This window comes from Pongo abelii, chromosome 9 (genome assembly GCF_028885655.2).
Source record: "Pongo abelii isolate AG06213 chromosome 9, NHGRI_mPonAbe1-v2.0_pri, whole genome shotgun sequence".
Taxonomy (NCBI): domain Eukaryota; kingdom Metazoa; phylum Chordata; class Mammalia; order Primates; family Hominidae; genus Pongo; species Pongo abelii.
The window spans coordinates 8,844,391-8,864,264 of record NC_071994.2 but is presented as its reverse complement, the minus strand read 5'-3'; the positions used below and the strand labels follow the sequence as shown (position 1 = coordinate 8,864,264).

Genomic DNA, 19,874 nt, shown 5'->3' with positions numbered 1-19,874 from the left:
CTCTGGGCGGGGGCTGCCCCAACCCACCCCTATTCTTTGTACGTGCTGAGACAGCCACTGGAAGATCTTCCTCCAGTGGCGCCCTGGACGGCTGCTCCTGCGAACAGCCCATGGCATCTTCTGCTCTTTCCTCCCGGCTCTGCCCTGCACATCGTGTTGAGGCAAGCCCCAGTGACCCAGAGAGCTGGCCTGATGCTGAAGGTGTGTCCTTCTGGGGCTTTAGGGGGCAGGCAGGTGGGATGAATGACGATGCCCATCCACTACCTGAAGCACTAGGACACTCTTGCAGGACCAGGCTGGAAGACCGGCCCTTTTTTTGGTTGAGTCAAAAGCCCTAGCGCAGTGGCAACACATGGGACAGAATGATGACCAGCACCTCAGAAACTTCCAGAGGGAGGAGAGGATTTGACGGCTATCAAATTGTATCTGTTGCCTCTTTTCTGACTTTTTCACCTGGTCAGGCTGGGGTTTGGAGTGGCTGTGGGGAGAGCCGTCCTGGCTGGCTGGCTGGCTCCCTTGCTGCAGCTGGGAAAGGGGTTCTGGGTGTAAAGGGGTGTGTGTCTTGTGGGCCAAAGGGAAAGACAGGCAGGGGTCAGAGCCAGCCTGCCAGAGGCAAATGCAAAAGAGGTCCCCAGAACACAGCCAGCTGGGCAGCCCCTTAAAGCCAAACCCCACCCGAAGCAGAACCACTTTGGCCTCCCCTGTCCAAAATGGGTAGTGTCTACACCACCCCGGGCTCAGGCTCAGGCCCAGCCCTGGGCTGACCTAAGAGGAAGGCTCCTTCCTGGACTGCCCTCTGAAATGTGTATAGATTGATTCTCAAAACTCTTGTTTCACTTGACTTTAGAGTGTCTGGGGAGCTGCTGTATTCTGAAAGTTACATAGCACACAATAATGTTATCTGGAAGCTCTGTTTTTGTTTACATTTCTGTATCCCTGGGTTGACTGCCAATCCGAGGCCGTCATGAAGCTCTGTGTTGTCTGTTTTATTTTATAACCTTCCTCTCAACTATTAAAATTAGAGATCTAATGTTTTCTGTGTTTCCGATGTTTTTGTCTTATGGGCCCCTTTTTCCCCATGCAGAGAAGTAATCGAAACAATTGACACATTCTTATCCAAACACTTCCTCGTTACGGTAACCGAAGTGGGCCCTGGTCAAGACAAGAGCCTGGCTCAGACAGCTTAAGTGACCTGCCCAGGGCCTCGGACAGTCACTGCCTGCTGAGTCCCGGTTCAGCATGCTCTGCTCTCGGCAGCGGCAGCAGCGGGGCCCCCGGGCTCTGTCCATCAGCCTCATCCTACCCTGCGTCCTGACTGGTGGCCTCTGCCAGGCCGAGACTGCCAGGCTTTATGTAGTCACCTGGGGATCCTGTCTTGGCCTCCCAGGACCCTCCCAGGGTTAGACCACAGGAGGAGCCACAGTCCCAAAAAGAGGGTGCAAAGCTCACATCACTTCTGGTCAGACACTTAGGGACGGCCACACTCTGTGTCCACACACCTAGGGACAGCCACGCTCTGTGTCCACGCACCTAGGGAGGGCCACACCTGTATCTACACACCTAAGGATGGCCACACCTGTACCCACACACCTAAGGATGGCCACACCTGTGTCCAGGCACCGAGGGACGGCCACACCTCTGTCCAGGCACCTGGGGACAGCCACACCTGTGTCCATGCACCGAGGGATGGCCACACCTGTGTCCAGGCACCTGGGGACAGCCACACCTGTGTCCATGCACCTAGGGACGGCCGCACCTGCACAGCACTTGTGCCAGGCACACTCAGAAGTGTTATGCGTATTTGCTCACTTGACTCAACTTGCTTCTGAGGCAGGTTCTGTGACCACCTCCACCCTGGCAGAGAGAATTTGGGTAGCTGACACAGTGTCTCACAACTGACCAGCAGGGGAGCTAGGCTGCCACCCACCCGGCCTGGCCCAGGGTCTGCTCAGTAACTGCTCACGCTATGGATGGAGAAAGCAGGAAGGGACGTACGGTCCCTCTAGGCAATTCAAACTAGGAGGAAATTTGGAGCTTGCCTGGCTTTCCCTGTCGCTTACTAGGATTGCTCTGGGAGACTGATCTCCTTGGGGGTCCTGGTCCCTGGGTCCCAATTCGTGCTTTTCCACCATGGCCTGGCCAGATGGACAAGAAAGCTACAGGCCTGGGACATTGGTCTTGTTCCAGGAGGCGTGAGAAGGGTTGGTACCAGGCGCTGTGAGGCGAGGGAAGACATCCTTTTCCAAGGCTCCCTGTAGCCGCCCACAGGACTAAAAAGGGCCCCAACCCATCTTCTGTCTCTAAATAGCTGGCCATGAAGGATTTCTCTTATCCAGAGAGGCCTCTCTGTGAAAGGCCAACTAAATCCCATTTCCTATCCCAAGACGTGCACCCCGCTGTTGGGAACCCAGGGGACTGCCCGCCACATGAACCTCAGGAGGCAGGACAGCCTCCAGGAAGCAGGGGCAGTGTAGGGGTGGAAGAGGCTCCCTCTGAACCTCTGCACTCCTTCCCATGCCTTAGATGAACTCAGGTGGGTGCCGTGCCCTGTGCCACCCAGAAGAGCTCTTCCCTCGCAGGGTGGGGCCAGTCATATTTCCAGGCCCAGAATATTCTCCAGGCTCTGTTGGTATTCTCCAGGCTCTGTTGGATTGTGGCTGTGAGGCAAATGAAAAGCGTATAGGGCTCTACTGACTGGGAAAAAGAGAGGAGATTATCTAACCCAGAACAAATGGTGTGGCCAAACTACAAACACTATGGAACCCAAAAGCAGTCTTTTGCATCAGAAAGAACAAAGGCTTCTTGGAAGAGGTGGGTCTGCAGCTGGGCTGGAAGAACAAGAGGATGTGAGTAGAACAGAGGAGGAGGTGTTTCAGGGAAGGAAAGTGGGCTCAGACACCAGGGGAGAGGAGTGAAGCCAGGAGGGGTGTGGAAGGTGTCCCTGTTTCCACTAAAGCCGATGCCTCTTCATTCAGCCAGTCACACTGTAGGCATTTTTTGAGTCCCGCCTAGGTGCCAGGAAGAACTGGTAACTATACAAGATTCTGAGACACAGGAGAGCTGGGGGATGTAGCCAGACAGCCTTAACAAGGATGAACGGAGAGTCCTATTTTTATACATAAAAACAAAGCAAGCAAGGGCAGAGTGGGAAAAACTTTACAACAACAGTAAGTGCCATTAAGATTTATATTCTATCTTGGAATATTTTCCAATATATATATTTTTTGAGACGGAGTTTCGCTCTTGTCGCCCAGGTTGGAGTGCAATGGTGCCATCTCGGCTTACTTCAACCTCTGGCTCCCGGGGTTCAAGCTATTCTCCTGCCTCAGCCTCCCGAGTAGCTGAGATTACAGGTACCCACCACCAGGCCTGGCTAATTTTTTGTATTTTTAGTAGAGACAGGCTGGTTTCACCATGTTCGCCAAGCTGGTCTCGAACTCCTGACCTCAGGTATTCCACCCATCTTGGCCTCCTAAAGTGCTGGGATTACAGGTGTGAGCCACTGCACCCGGCTTCATTTTTTTTTTTATAGTGAATATATATTATTTTTACAATCAGAACAAAAAGTTATAAGACAATTTAGGTGTTTTCAGTGACCTGAAGTTCAACAGGTCAACAGGAAAATGGGGTGGTCCCTTCCCCTGCCACCGAAAAAAGAGCTAATGATGGCTGAGAGTGGCGGCTCACAGCTTAATCCCAAAACTTTGGGAAGCCAAGGCAGGAGGATCGCTTGAGCCCAGGAGTTAGAGGCAAGCCTGGGCAACATAGGGAGATCCTGTCTCTACAAAAAAATTTTAAAATTAGGCCGGGTGTGGTGGCTCATGCCTGTAATCCCAGCACTTTGGGAGGCTGAGGCGGGTGGATCGCCTGAGGTCAGGAGTTCCAGACCAGCCTGGCCAACATGGCGAAACCCTGTCTGTACAAAAAATACAGAAATCTGCCAGGTATGGTGGCACACTCCTGTAATCCCAGCTACTCAGGAGGCTGAGGCAGGAGAATCGCTTGAACCCTGGAGACAGAGGTTGCAGTGAGCTGAGATTGAGCCACTGCACTCCAGCCAGGGTGACAGAACAAGACTCTGTCTCAAAAAAAAAAAAAAAAAAAAAAAATTAACTGGGCATGGTAGCATGTTTCTCTAGTCCCAGCTACTCCCAGGGCTAAGGTGGGAAAATTGCTTGAGCCTGGGAGGTCAAGACTGCAGTAAGCTGAGATCGCACCACTGCACTCCAGCCTGGGTGACAGAGCAAGACCTTACCTCGCAGAAAAATAAAAAGAGCTAATGTGATTTTGGACAATATCCAAAGTGTGGCACCAACAGCCAAGGCTGCCTCCCTCTGCTTGGTCAGGCACCCATCAGTGGTGCAGGGGAAGAGCAGGGCCTCAATCAGGAGCCTGGTTCAGAGCCTAGCCCTCTGTCACTGTCTGCGTGATCCCAGGCGAGAGACCACCTCTGTTTCCTCATCTATAAAATGAGGTGGGCTCCTAAATCCAAAAGTTCCAGTTCCTCTCTGCTCTAAAGACTCCGTAAAAACTTTTTTTATTTTGAGACAGAGTCTCACTTGCTCTTGTCACCAGGCTGGAGTGCAGTGGCTCAATCTCGGCTCACTGCAACCTCCGCCTCATGGGTTCAAGCGATTCTCCTGCCTCAGCCTCCTGAGTAGCTGGGATTATAGGCGCCCGCCACCATGCCCAGCTAATTTTTGTACTTTTAGTAGAGATGGGGTTTCAGCATGTTGGCCAGGCTGGTCTCGAACTCCTGACCTCAGGTGATCCACCCGCCTTGGCCTCCCAAATTGTTGGGATTTCAGGCATGAGCCACTGTGCCCGGCCTCATAAAAACTCTTGAAGACACTTGCTGGCAAACTGGCAGAGGTGAGGAGGCTAAAGGCTGGGAGGTTGCCCTGCAGGAGAGGCCAAGGGCAGGGAGGCCAGGAGAGCGGTGCAGGCAGCGGGAGACTCTTCCAAGTGCCCCAAGCCCCAGCTGCTGGGAACGGCTGGAGGGCTGCTGGCCTGGCTGGGGGTCATTTGCTGGAGCTCACTAAAGGGACCTAATTCTGGCGCTGCAGGTGGGACACAGCCACAAAATCTCCTAGCCACAAAATCCTCTAAGGTCAAAGTGCGCTGGCCGTGACTTCCAGGCCTGCTCATCAGATCCAAGAAGGCAGAGCCAGGGAGAAAATGCTGGTGAGCCGAGTGGGATGGAAGAGACAGCCGAGCAGACAGCAAGACCTGCAGCAAGGCGGCTCCCTGTGCTGAACCTGGACTCACCACGGGCAGGCACTCCCCTCTGATCCTCTCACTGTCCTCTGGGTCCACTCCCTCGGGCGATGGCAGCTACTTGACCCAGGATGTCCTGCTCTTTTCACAGCCAAATCTCTCTTCCTGAGCTCTGGAGTCTGTCTGGCTCCTGCTCTCCCACCTTAGGCTCCAGGGCCTGGCTCTTTCAGTCCCTACAACCAACCAGTCAGCTCCCAGTTCACCACCCTCCCCCAACACCCCAGCTCTCCCAGGCGGAGGTGGCATGTGGGCAGCGGGGGCAGCAGGCAGGCTGCATGTGGGGGCTCAGGCACCTCACCCCTGCGGGGCCCACGCCAGGGGTAGGTTGACTCAAGTGTGGAGATCGGGGTCTTGGGCAAGGGCACTCCCTTGTGACTTAGATCTTCCAGGTTCTGTTTCCTGATTGTAAGAGCTGGGTATCAGTGCCTGATTTCCTCCGTTCCTCACTTTCTGTCTCTCCGTGAAATGATTCCATAAAATCCTACTTTGACCAATCTTTTAAAATAGAATAAAGGCCGGGCGTGGTGGTTCACGCCTGTAATCCCAGCACTTTGGGAGGCCAAGGTGGGCAGATCACGAGGTCAGGAGATCCAGACCATCCTGGCTAACACGTGAAACCCCATATCTACTAAAAATACAAAAAAAAATTAGCCAGGCGTGGTGGCACGTGCCTGTAGTCCCAGCTACTCGGGAGGGTGAGGCGGGAGAATCACTTGAACCCAGGAGGCAGAGGTTGCAGGGAGCTGAGATCGCGCCACTGCACTCCAGTCTGGGCGACAGAGCAAGACTCTGCCTCAAAAAATAAAATAAATAAATAAAAATAAAATAAAATAGAGTAAAACACAAAGAAAACAGATCATTTAAAATGTGTTCAGAGGCCAGGTGGCTCACGCTTGTAATCCCTGCACATTGGGAGGCGGAGGTGGGCGGATCACCTGAGATCAGGGGTTTAAGACCAGCCTGACCAACATGGTGAAACCCCGTCTCTACTAAAAACACAAAAATTAGCCGGGCATGGTGGCACACACCTGTAATCCCAGCTACTCAGGAGGCTGAGGCAGAGATGGCTTGAACCCAGGAGGCGGAGGTTGCAGTGAGCCCAGATCGTGCCACTGCACTCTAGCCTGGGCAACAGTGTGAGACTTCATCTCAAAAAAGAAAAAAAAAAAAAAGACCAAGAGTTCTTGGGGGCAAGATTTGGCTTTGGGGGCAGAAGTAAATAGTCCTGTAATAGCAGCTAATCACGACTTGCACTACCTGAGCTCCCTCTACGCATCAGGCCGAAGCCTCTGACATCATCTCTAGTCCCCAAAACAACCCTAGGAGGTAGCTATTATTGTTGCTATTTTTAGACAAAAAACTGAGGCTCAGGGAAATTAACCATCTTGCTCAAGGTCACACGGTGAGCAAGTGATGAAGCTGGGCTCTGACCTGACGCCTGCTAGACTCTAAAGTTTGGGCTCTTGTCTCTCAGATCCTCAAGTGCTTATGAAACTCCTTCCCATTCAGTTTTTCATTTTGTCTCCGAACATTCAGTCTCTGCACCCACTCTGTGCCAGGGGCGGTGCTCAGGTTTTGAGGGTGCAAAGATGCCTAAGATGACCTCCGTCCAGAAGGTCACCTTTGAATTGGGGGAACAAATATGGCCCAGTCCAGGCAGCGGAAGGGGAGGGTGAGAAGTGGAGACTGGAGGGGGCCAGGCTGCCCCAGGGCGCACAGACTCCACCACGACAGACTCCACCCTCCAGTAGGAATCTCTTGAGCTCCCAAATGTCACCCCATGTCAAGACAGTTGAGAAAAGACAAAGGAGGAAGAAATACTAACACGGGTGGGCACCTACCTGCCATCTGTCTGGCATATTGCACATGGCATCTCATTTAATCTTCCAGCAACCCTGAGAGGCTGGCACTGTTACTGTCACTTTCTAGACAAGGGCAGTCAAACCTAAAGAAGTTAAGAAACAGCCAAGGTCAGCCCACGTTCCCTGCAGAGCGGAGCGTCCCGGCTCCGAGCCTAGGCTCTCTCTAGAGCATGCCACTCTCTTCCCAAGAATGTGTAGAAGGAAAGAGAGTTGGGGACACCCCGAAGCCCAACTGCAGGGAACTAAACCCAAGACCCGGAGGGAGACCACAGGTGCCTGGGGCTGGTCCCACCACACCACTGTCAGGTGTGTTTGCTCCTGCTAATGTCGCAGCCACAGCTATCTCTTAAATGTCCCAAACCTGGAGGAAGGGTGGGACGGAGGTGCAGGAAGGAAGATGCTGGGGGATCCAGAGTGAGCGAGGACATTCCAAACCCACAGGAGCTCTGGAAGGAACTCCCGACGTCCGCCCCTGACATGCCCTGAACTCCTCCCTACAGTTCCAATTTTCCAAAGTAATGATCTTGGTGGGTAAGAAACTCATCCTGTCCTCACCGCCTCGGCCTTGGCGGGCCAGTCCAGCCGGCTCCCTCCGCCTCTCCCCCTTGAGGACTCCAGGCAGGTAACAGGCCCGAGCGCTTCCCTCCCCACGCACAGCGGACAGGCGAGACCAGGAGGACTGGAAGGACTTGCATCCCTGTCACCAGCAGCACAAATGAAGCCGCCAGCGGTAATAACAGGGCAAGGGCGCGCTCACCAGCTCTCAGGCCTTGCTAGAGTACGGGCCCTGGAGGAGTGGGGTTCCCTGTGTGCCAGACTGGTGCCTCCTGCCCTCCCCAACCAGCACACTCTCCTCTGACTCAAACGCCCCCTAACTGTTTGCTCCCCTCCACTCCCTTCCGGGAGCTGTAAGAGGTTCCTGCCGGGGTTCTCAGAAGCCTTGTGTAGGGACCTCTGTGGGGCCACCACAGCCCTCAGGCCACAGCCCTGTAAGGGAGGCAGTAGGTGCTGGAGTCAGGGCAGAGGGGCTGAGAGCTGCCCTGGCTGAGTTTCGTGCCCAGGTCGGGAGGAAGTGTTCCCTAAGGAGGCCAGGAGCCCTCTAAGAAGTTTGATTTGTTTGGGGTTTGAAATTTCAGCCTTAATATAAAGAGTTCCTATATATCTGTAAGAAAAATAAAATGTGGCTGGGCGCAGTGGCTCACACCTGTAATCCCAGCACTTTGGGAGGCCAAGGAGGGTGGATCACCTGAGGTTGGGAGTTCGAGACCAGACTGACCAACATGGAGAAACCCTGTCTCTACTAAAAATACAAAAAATTAGCTGGGCGTGGTGGCACATGCCTGTAATCCTAGCTATTTGGGAGGCTGAGGCAGGAGAATTGCCTTAACCCAGGAGGCAGAGGTTGCAGTGAGCCGAGATCGCACCATTGCACTCCAGCCTGGGCAACGAGAGCGAAACTCCGTCTCAAGAAAGAAAGAAAGAAAGAAAGAGAGAGAGAGAGAAAGAGAGAAAGGACGAAGGAAGGAAGGAAGGAAGGAGGGAGGGAGGGAGGGAGGCAGGCAGACAGGCAGGCAGGCAGGCAGGCAGGCAGGCAGGCAGGCGTGGTGGCTCACGCCTGTAATCCCAGCACTTTGGGAGGCAGAGGTGGGCAGATCACTTGAGCCCAGGAGTTCAAAACCAGCCTGGCCAACATGGCAAAACCCCGTCTCTACTAAAAAAAAACCCACAAAAAATTAGCCGGGCATGGTGGTGCGCACCTCTAATCCCAGCTACTCAGGAGGCTAAGGCACGAGAATTGCTTGAACCCAAGAGGTGCATGTTGCAGTGAGCCAAGATTGCACCACTGCACTCCACCCTGGGCAACAGAGCAAAAAATAAAATAAAAATAAAAGAAAAAATAAAATATGTACCATGGGAAGCTGGCAAACAGTATGGATTATTCATAAAACAGCTTCAAATGATAACAATTATACGAAAAAAATTCAACTTCATTCATAATCCAAGGAATAAAAATGAAAATTAGGTATCTGTTACCTATAAGCAAGTCTATCAAGGCCCAGTGTGGTGGCTCACGCTTGTAATCCTAGCACTTTGGGAGGCTGAGGTGGGCGGATTGCTTGAGGCCAAGAGTTCAAGACCAACCTGGCCAACATGGTGAGACCTCCATCTCTAAAAAAAAAAAAAAAGAGGCTGGGCACGGTGGCTCGCGCCTGTAATCCCAGCACTTTGGGAGGCTGAGGTGGGCAGATCACGAGGTCAGGAGTTTAAGACCAGCCTGACCAACGTGGTGAAACCCCGTCTCTACTAAAAATACAAAAATTAGCCAGGTGTGGTGGCACGCGCGTACAATCCCAGCTACTCAGGAGGCTGAGGCAGGAGACTAGCTTGAACCCGGGAGGCAGAGGTTGCAGTGAGCCAAGATCACGCCATTGCACTCCAGCCTGTGCAACAGAGCAAGACTCTATCTCAAAAAAAAAAAAAAAAAAAAAAGCCTATCATAAAACTAGTTATAATATTGAAAAAGTAGAAACAATCTAAATATTTAACCTGAGTACATTAAAAATTATAATTAAATAAGCTGTGTGTGGTGGCTCACACCTGTAATCCTAGCACTCTGGGAGGGTGAGGCAGGCAGATCACTTGAGGTCAGGAGTTCAAGATCAGCCTGGCCAACATGGTGAAACCCCATCTCTACCAAAAAATACCAAAAAAATTAGCTGGGCGTGGTAGCGTGCTCCTGTAGTCCCAGCCACTTGGGAAACTGAGGCACAAGAGTTGCTTGAACCTGGGAGACAGAGGTTGCAGTGAGCTGAGATCACACCACTGTACCCTAGCCTGGGCAACAGATTGAGACCCTGTCTCAAAAAAAAAAAAAAAACTATAATGAAATATGTGTATCTCTTAAATATGATGGCATAAAAATATTTCAGGAAAATGCTTACAATATATTAAGTTTAAAAGCAATTTCCAAAACAGTATTATGGGGTAGGCACCCTTGTCATTTTTATAAACATAAGTCAGTCTACATGTCCGTAATAAAAATCTCGGAAGTAAAAATCTTAAATTCTTGTTCAATGGCGGAATTATGACTTTTATTTTCTTTTGTTTTTCTATATTTTGTACTTTTTTCTACAATGTTCCCATATTGCTTTTGTAGTGAAATCTTCTTGATGATTTTGAAAGAGTCCTTCAGGAAGGCAATGTTGGAATAATTGGCTGCAAAAGGATGTTCTTCATTGAACAGTGAAAATTCTTGCCAATTTAGGCCGGCCGCGGTGGCTCATGCCTGTAATCCCAGCACTTTGGGAGGCCGAGGCAGGTGGATCACTTGAGGTCAGGAGTTTGAGACCAGCCTGGCCAACATGGTGAAACCCCATCTCTACTAAAAATACAAAAAAATTAGCAGGGCGTGGTGGCGGGCGCCTGTAATCCCAGCTACTCAGGAGGCTGAGGCAGGAGAATCACTTGAACCTGGGAGGCAGAGGTTGCAGTGAGCTGAGATTGCACCACCGCCCTCCAGCCTGGGTGACAGAGTGAGACCATGTCTCAAAAAAAAAAAAAAAAAAAAAAAAAAAAAATTGCCCATTTGATGGTTATAGAAATGGGCTGGGATGGCAATGGGTGAGAGGAAGGCCGAGGGAATAAACTGCTCCAGATCCAGGAATCCTGATTTTTGATGTTACCATGAAATCTAAATGTGTAGAAAGCACAAAGAATCTGGAGTCCCCGGACACAGAGTTTGAATCCTACAGCTGCTTTGAGGAAGATGCCTTAGCTTTCTGAGACTGACTGTTCATTAAGTGGAAGTAAGAGCAATGTAGGATGATGGTGAAGATTAAGATAATGAGTTGCTTTGTGAAGCAGAAAGCTCTAAACAAATGCTGGATGCAGCAGATAATAACATCCATGTCTGGTTTAGCTTCGGTAAGACGGGCGGTGGCTGCCGTAGTTGAATTTGCCCTGACTGCTGAGAACGCTGGGCACGTTGCGGGTGAGAGACAATTTTCCCATAGGCTACAGGCAAACTCTTGGATTTTCCGGTCCACAGTAACATAGAATATAAAAATAAACTAGCTGGGCTCGGCGGCTCATGCCTTTAATCCCAGCAACTCGGGAGGCTGAGGCAGGAGGATCACATGAGCTCAGGAGTTTCAGACCAACATTGTGAGATCCTGTTTCTGCAAAAAATTTAAAGATTAGCCAGATACAGTGGCAGGGCCTATAGTCCCAGCTACTTGGGAGGCTGAGGTGGGAGGATCACTTGAGCCCAGGAGTTTGAGGTTATAGTGAGCTATGATGACACCATGCATCCTGTGTGAACAGAACGAGACTCCGTCCCAGAATTTTTTTTTTTTTTTTTTTTTTTTTTTTTTTTTGTGACAGAGTCCTACACTGTTGCCCAGGCTGGAGTGCAGTGGCAGGATCTCAGTTCACTGCAACCTCTGCCTCCCAGGTTCAAGCAACTCTCCTGCCTCAGCCTCTCGAGTAGCTGGGATTACACGCATGCGCAACCACGCCCCGGTAATTTTTTTTGTATTTTTTAGAGACAGTGTTTCACCATATTGGCCAGGCTGGTCTTGAACTCCTGACCTTGTGATCCACCCACCTCAGCCTCTCAAAGTGCTGGGATTACAGGCGTGAGCCACTGCACCCGGCCTAAAAAAACTTATTTTAATTAAAAAAATTAAGTAAAAGTAAACTTATTCTGAGTTCAGAGGAAGGTGTTTGGTGACCTGCTGACTACCCTTTGAGGAGTGAATAGACGGCCCCTGATGAGAACCCCTGGTTAGTTGTGTGCTGAGCACTGGGAAGGAGAGAAAACGGCACAAAATGCAGACACCTGTGACCTCCTTCACCTATACCTGCTTACTGATGTTTTGGCAAAATGCTTGGGGGCTGAGTTGGGTGGACCGAGGATGCCAGAGCTTGTCATCTAAGGAGGCTGGGAGAGCCTGGGTGGTGGTTCCGGTTAGATGGGTCTCCACCCTGCACGAGACAGATGGGCAGGCTCATGAATCATGAGCCCCTCGTGTTCATAACAGATTAGCTAGTTTGTCGCAGCGCCACTCTTGACTTTCCCACAATATGGGCCCAGACATCCTCAGAGAGTACCACGTTCTTCAGTCCACCCAGATGAAATGGATTTACAAATCCAATGATGAGCTTTCTGAGTACTGACTGTGTTTGGAGACTCGTTCTTGACTGTGCCACTCCAAGTCCTTCAAATGAAAGACAATGTTCACCCTTTTTTTCCTTCCTCTTCTGCTCCTTCTAGGATACCCCTCGCCACGTTTTCTGTTTTACCTCCTTGTCTTTCAAGGAATCATTTTAATTGCTCTTCCTCTCCTTGTTCCTCAGTTTCCCTCACCTTCTCCTCATGTCCTCCTCTGCCTCTGGATCTAGCCAGCATCTTCCTCTGTGCTCTTCATGTCACAGGCACCTGCCACCAGGAGCCACTGATGCCAGGCTGTCCTGAGCTAACGCACAGGGAGGACTGTGTGACGACGGAGTGCAGACGGCAAGACAGCCACTCGACAGCAGAATGGGGGCTGCCCTTGCCGCCCAGGCCACCCAGGCTGTGGTTCCTGAGCTGCATGGTCCTCCCTTCATCACTCGCCCCCTCTGAATTCTCCCATAGCCTTTTACAATCTTTTCAAACAGCCCTCCTCCCCTGCTCTCCCTCCAAAGGAGCCCTTGGATTTATCCACACCTGCTGGTGCTGACATGCCCTAGACTGAGAGCGCCGCTCCCAGTGTGGTTTCGCCTGGTGAATGGAGAGGCACGGGGCGGCTCTGTGTCCAGAGGTGGGAGAGGCCGTCCAGGGCCAGCCTTGCGCCTGGGTTCAGCCAGCGTGGCTGCCCCCGTCCATGCCAGGCCACTCCGTTGATCCCCGCTATCGAGCGGAGCGTCAGGACAGGAGCTTTTGCTGTCTCCTTCCTGCGTCAGAACCCCACCCACTATGTTTTTTCTCATCTGAATCTCATTTCGAAATCTCCAGCCCAAGGGGTTTCCCAACACCTCCCAGTTTTGAATCAACCTGCTGATGCCAGCATTCCCAGATGAGGAATAGAGATGTGAGGTGGGACCTGGCCTGGCACTGTGCGGCGAAGACACTCCTGTACCCGCAACAGTCATCCGACTGGTGGCATCTGGACAAACAAACCTAGTCCCCTCCTTAGCTTCCACGAAGGAAAAAAACAAGTGGGTACAAGCTGAGGACACGGCTGGGAGTGGAACTGCAGGAACAAGGACTGGCCAGATGGCGACACCAAGGCGGCCATGCTCCTCCCCTGAAGCCGCAGCTGCAGGTCTGGCCTGCACCAGGTGGTCCTCTCTGGCAACCAAAGAATTCTCTGCCCCCAACAGTGTCTCGGTGGAAACCATGCCCAGTCTCTCTTAGAGCCACCCCACAGGAATATGCTTTTAGTTCCCCACCTATGGCTTCATGGGGAAGACTTCTGGCAGCAGAGGCCCGGGCATGGCAGCAGGAAACAGAGAACTGGGTCAGTCTTCTTTGTCCTACTGCGGCCTCGGGGTCTGGTCATTCTCCGAATGGGGCTGAAGGACAGCAATAGGGCCAGAATGGCAATCTGGGTCTGTGCATCATGTTCTAGCCAACAAAACATCCCACCTTGGATTTTATTTTTTAAATCTATTCAAAGCTTCGGTTCCGCATCCAATTCCCAGAGAGGCCATCCCCTTGTCCAAATGGGCAGAGTGGCATGCCGGCACTGAGCCACCTCTGGAGGGGGTTGGCCACCTCTGGATGGGTCGGCACCCTCTCACAGGAGTGAACACCGCAGACTGGAACTGAGCTTCTCTCTGCTCCTCTGATTTGAGGAGAGAGCACACCTGACACCACAGCAAGCACTTGTTCTTGGCACTTGGTGTCACTCTTGCTTCATCTTGGCTCAGCTTAAACCCTTCAACTGAATGGTGGCGATCACCACAGAGGAGAACTCTCTTCTACCCCCTCCGCGCCACATGCACACACATGCACATTCACACACACACGCACACAATTGTACACACATGCAGACTCACACGCTCACACTAACATACGTGCACAATTGTACACACATGCACACTCAAACACGCACACCCGTGCACAACTGCACACACGCACTCACACATGCACACACGTACACACGTACAATTGCACACATGCACACGTGCACTCACACGTACACACTCGCACACATGTGCACACCTGCACACACGTGCACTCACATGTACACACTCGCACACACGTGCACACCTGCACACATGTGCACTCATACGTACACACTCGCACACACACACGCTCACACTTGCACTCACACACGCACACTCACACACATGCACACTCACATGCCCGCCAGGGCAGGCGCCTGGCTCTCCAGGAGGCAGGGCAAGTTTCCAGACAGAAGGATGAGAGCCATGTTGTGGCACAGGAGGGCCCCATGGCAGATGATGGGGAGGAAAGGCCATGTGGACAGGCAGGGGTGGGGTTGGGAGGGGCTCCTCATCTTTCCTGAGCAGGGCCCGGGTGGAACCAAGTCTCCTGGAATTGTTTATTGTTGACTTCACCAACATATTCTTAAAACTCAAAACTGCTCAGAAGATAATCTAACTGCACAAACATGCAGACACAAACAGTAAGGGTCCCTTGGCATCAAATTGGCAAACTGTGGTGGCAGAAACACAGGAAGGAGCCATTCCAGGTGTGAGGCTTGCTGTCCCTCCCTCTTCAGTGTGCTGGCTACCAAGCCTTTGCCAATCCCCAGTGCAGCAGTTCACAGACTTTTTACTGCTAAGAACGGCTTTTGGCAACCCCAAAAATGTGATGTGCCCTTTTGGTGGGTAGAATTAATTGGCGTAATAGAAGGTGTCCTCCTCTCAGGCTTCAGCGCTGCTGCTGCATCTTCGCAGCCTCTCTCAGCCTTGGTTCTGCCACCTTTCCTCACTCAGACAACAACAGGCTCCTCCTAGCGAGGAGGTAATGAGCTCCCACTGGACTTTGGGGTCCTCTAGAGTCACCTGCAAACTCCACTCCTCCCTCCCAATGTCGCCTCTAGAAAATTCCTTTGTCCTCGAGGCTCTCCTTTCAGGGAAGGACCCTCATGGGGACACAGTGCCTCCTCTGGGACACACAGCCATAATACTCTTCTCATAAGAAATCCAACTCCTTGACCAGGCATGGTGGCTCACGCCTGTAATCCCAGCACTTTGGGAGGCCAAGGCAGGTGGATCACCTGAAGTCAAGAGTTCGAGACCAGCCTGACCAACATGGTAAAACCCCATCGCTACTAAAAATACAAAAATAGCTGGGCGTCGTGGTGCGTGCCTGTAATCCCAGCTACTCGGGAGGCTGAGGCAGAAGAATCACTTCAACCCGGGAGGCGGAGGTTGCAGTGAGCAGAGATCACACCACTGCCCTCCAGCCTGGGCGACAGAGCAAGACTCTGTCGAAAAAGAAAAAGAAAAAACAAAAGAAAAGAAAAGAAATCCAACTCCTCTGCTACCCATGAGGGACAGTGGCTCAGGATGAAAGAGAAGTTTGACAATCCCTAAATATCACAGGCTTAAGAAGAGCCATTACCCAAGAAGTCGGTGTGGAAAGAGCTGCCGGCCTCAGCCACAGCTGTCCTCTACCCACACTGCCACCTGCCGCAGGCCACAGCACCGTCAGCCAAAAAAGCCCACTGATATCTGGGTTACAGGGCTTGAGGCTGCCTTGATTTCTGGCTAACAGCTGGGCCGTCCTCGGCAAGAGCTCTCCTGGGAACGGGTTGGGGAGATTCCCTGTGCCCTGTCATTCTGACGTCTCCCTGCACAAGGGAGCAGGTTAACCATGTCCTTGCCACCTCATCTTTGAAAACATCTCATAAAAGCGCATCAGAGAAAACAGTCTTTTCATCCCACCTATCATTAGTTCCCAGAACAGGGGCTGGAAGTAGGCAGCCTCCCTGAGAGTTTGCGGGATGAGGCAACACCGGCGCCTGAGCTACCATTTAGCCTATTTCTAGAGATAAGCCTGTTGATGTCAAAGTCAGGAATGACCAACTCCAGCCAACAGCGCCCTGTGGGACTGGGTCTGTGACATCTCCTTTCTCCCAGGCACCATCCCCAGGGCAGGAGACAGGAACCCTAGATCGTGGGGGTTTGTGAACTGACCTAGGTAAATAATAACAAGTTGGGCTGCACTCTCCTTGAAGTAATTCAAAGTACTTTATCACCATTACCTCACTGATCTTAACTAACATCCAAAGAAGGAAGGAAAGAAAAAAGGCAGCTTTCTCATTTCCTAAAACAAAAGTGAATGGGGGCTGGGTGCGGTGGCTCACACCTGTGATCCCAGCACTTTGGGAGGCCAAGGCAGGTGGATTAGCTGACGTCAGGAGTTCGACACCAGCCTGACCAATATGATGAAATCCCGCCTCTGCTAAAAATACAAAAACTTAGCCAGGTGTGGTGGTGGGCACATGTAATTCCAGCTACCCAGGAGGCTGAGACAGGAGAATCGCTTGAACCTGGGAGGCAGAGGTTGCATTGAGCCAAGATCTCACCACTGCACTCCAGCCTGGGCAACAGAGCAAGACTCCATCTCAAAAAAAAAAAAAAAAAAAAGTGAATGGGGAGTGGGAGCTTTTAGGTGAACCAGCTCCTGTTCACCTATGGTCAGTGAAAAACAAGTACCTCAAATATACACAATAACATTAATGGGGACGGGGGAGGGCATACAAATGAACTCCAAAGCCCTGACTGTGGCCCATAGCTGGAGAAAACAAAAAAGATTCCTGATTTGGGGAGAAGAGTCCTCAACTGGGAGTTTGACAGTTCAGACTGATTTCAAAAGACAGGCTGAATTTTACCCCTCTGTGCTGGAAAGGGTATCGAACCATAAACTCCCCCTGCCCTGACTTCACCAAACTTTGTAAATAACAGAGACGCGCACCCGAGTAATTAGAAGAAAAAGCTAAGTGGTTTGTCAGCTAAGTGGCTTGAGTAGGCACAGGTGTGGCTGGAAGCATTCTGTGTATTTTCTCTACAGCCAAATGTGTAAATAGTCAGAAATACTAGTTTAATGAGCTTATAAATTTGGAGTGACTCTTTACATCTGACAGTGAGGTCTGGGGTTCAACTATTTCGCCTCTGAAATCAAAGAGGCTGTGATGGGGTATTCATCTTTTACCTTTTTTTTTTCTTTTCTTTTTTTTCTTTTTTTGAGATGGAGTTTCGCTCTTGTTGCCTAGGCTGGACTGCAGTGGCACAATCTCAGCTCACTGCAACCTGTCTCCCGGGTTCAAGCAATTCTCCTGCCTCCGCCTCCTGAGTAGCTAGGATTACAGGCACCCACCACAACACCCGGCTAATTTTGTGTATTTTTAGTAGAGACGGGGTTTCATCATGTTGGCTAGTCTGGTCTTGAACTCCTGACCTCAGGTGATCCACCCACCTCGGCCTCCCAAAGTGCTGGGATTACAGGCGTGAGCCACCACGCCTGGCCCATCTCTGACCAATTCTTCCAGAATGTTCCACAGGTTTCTTCTTCACACTTTATGATTCTATTTTACCGACCCAAACAATTCGCCCTCCAATGTTTTGTGGAGGGGATAACAACTCTGGGTATTCGAAGATGTTTTCTGACATCTTATCTCTTTCCTTCCCTCCTTGGTCTGCGCTGGGCTACCTGAAATGCCTCCTAAACGCGTGCTTCCCTTATGAATGTTCATTAGATGGGTACTTGTCCTGCTTAACTCCTACAAATTCACAAGTTCTCTAATGCTCAAGTTCAAAGCACTTGCATCTCTAGGTAATCACTGTTTGCTAAAATGCTCTTTAGCTTTTTCTAACTACAATGTTTCTAAACGTTAATTTAATTGAACTTAAAAGCGATTGTGCATAATGTGCCGCAACTTTGCACTCAGCTCTTGTAAACAGTGTCTTGCTGACAGGGTAGGTCCAGTGCAGGAAATAACCCTGTCAGCAGCGCTGTCCCACACAGGACTACAAATCCATGACAGCCTCAGGGGCTCCCCACGAGGCACACTGGGTGATGTCATTCTTCTGGGGCTTGGCTAGGCCATGACTGGGTCTAGAGGCACTCTCTCTTCCCAGTCCGTTTTTAGAACTAATATTTGCAATGCCACTTCCACATTTCCCTCTATTTCTGATTCATGTCAGCCTGGGGCCTGAGACAGAACAAGCCTGCAGCTGAACACATGGTTGCCACTTTTTTTCCAGAACCTTAGGAAAACGTTGTTAATATTCAGGGCTATGAGTGACCTTGCCGTCCCACATCGTGGAACTGTTTATTAAACAGACGGATGGACAACCTTATAATTAGGTCAACTACGTACACTCCGATTCAAGCCCTTGGTTCCATTCCTTTTCTCTCTAAGATTAGGGAATTTCTCAATGACCAATAACGCAGAAATACACCCCCTCACATCCCGAGGGAGATTGCTCAGCCTACAGCCACCCCGTGAAGATCCCATGACTTCTGGCATCTGCCCTAATAACCCGAGTCTCTTATCTGTGAGTTTTGGTTTGTCAGACCCTGTTGTTCGCATCAGTCTTCCTGTGCCTGTGAGGACAGAACCCGGACAAAGTGGGAGTCCTGAACCTGCGTATGCTGGTTGAATAGGTAAACACCCTCAGATAAGGAGGCCTTGGGAAAACCATTGTGACGTCCTCCTAAGAATGCAAGGTGTAAAAGTTCCGATCCCACTCTCCCACCCCTAAACCAGTTGAGACACAGACCTGCCCTTCCCCAGGTTGACTTGGCCCGACTAGATAGCATCTGCAATCTGCACTCGCTCCCTCCCTCCCAAGTGAATCAGTCCCCAACCGGTTACCTCCCCAGGCTCCTTGGAGACAATGCCAAGTACAGCCTAGGGGGTGATGGCTCCATTTGAGGAGCCTGGCATCTCGGAGAGTGCCACCCCAATCCCCCGCTTTGGGCAGGTGCATGGGGAGGACTCAGGAAAGAGGTGTTCTGCCATGGACCAGTCCAGGTCCAAAAAGTCTCGAGAAACGCCCGGGAGCCAGGAGAAGAGCTAAGAGATGAAAGGAGATGCCTGAGGTGCCGCAGCCCAGGTCTGAGCCGGGCTAGAAACCGCGTGACAAAACAACGATGCGTTCTTAGCCTTGATGGAACTCGCAGATTAGCTCGGCTTTCTTCCTTTTGTTTTGTTTTGTTTTATTCATCTCTGTCGCATCTATTGTCCTCTGGGCATGTGACACTTCCACTTTTTCTCTTCTTTGGTCCTCTTCCAGAAGTTCTGTTCTGTGCTGGATTAGGTCAGGAGTGATGGATTGTTATACACATGGGATATGGTGGATGAATGTGTTGATCTGACACTCATTGAGAGTTCTAAACAGGGAATCATAGCAGTGACAAGTGGTGACAGACATGGTTCCTGCCTCTTGAGCTTCTGTGGGACCCAGCAGGCTGGAAGGCGCACCCAGCTTTATGCATCTGCCCTCAGGAGAGCTGCACAGGCTCCAATTTTTCTACTTTTATTTTTAATTTATTTCTTTTTTTTGAGATGGAGTCTCACTCTGTCGTCCAGGCTGGAGTGCAGTGGCACAATCTCTGCCCCCCAGGTTCAAGTGATTCTCCTGCCTCAGCCTCCCAAGTAGCTGGGATTACAGCTGCCTGCCACTGCGCCCAGCTAATTTTTGTATTTTTAGTAGAGACAGGGTTTCACCATCTTGGCGAGGCTGGTCTTGAACTCCTGACCTCGTGAT

At 51.1% G+C, this 19,874-nt stretch overlaps 1 protein-coding gene across 13 annotated transcripts in view; it reads right to left on the bottom strand.

Annotated features, from left to right (window-relative positions):
• LOC112135488 (uncharacterized) overlaps positions 1 to 19,874 on the bottom strand; it is a 44,517-nt gene that overhangs the window by 7,185 nt on the left and 17,458 nt on the right. For 7 of the 13 annotated variants that reach the window (XR_010141710.1, XR_010141700.1, XR_010141701.1 and 4 more), the window contains exon 4: positions 7,119 to 7,222. The gene's annotated coding sequence lies outside the window, so the exon portion shown is untranslated. Of the gene's footprint in view, positions 1 to 7,118; positions 7,223 to 9,641; positions 19,416 to 19,874 lie in introns of those variants that run through there. The other 6 variants (XR_010141702.1, XR_010141707.1, XR_010141708.1 and 3 more) reach the window with 4 other exon arrangements.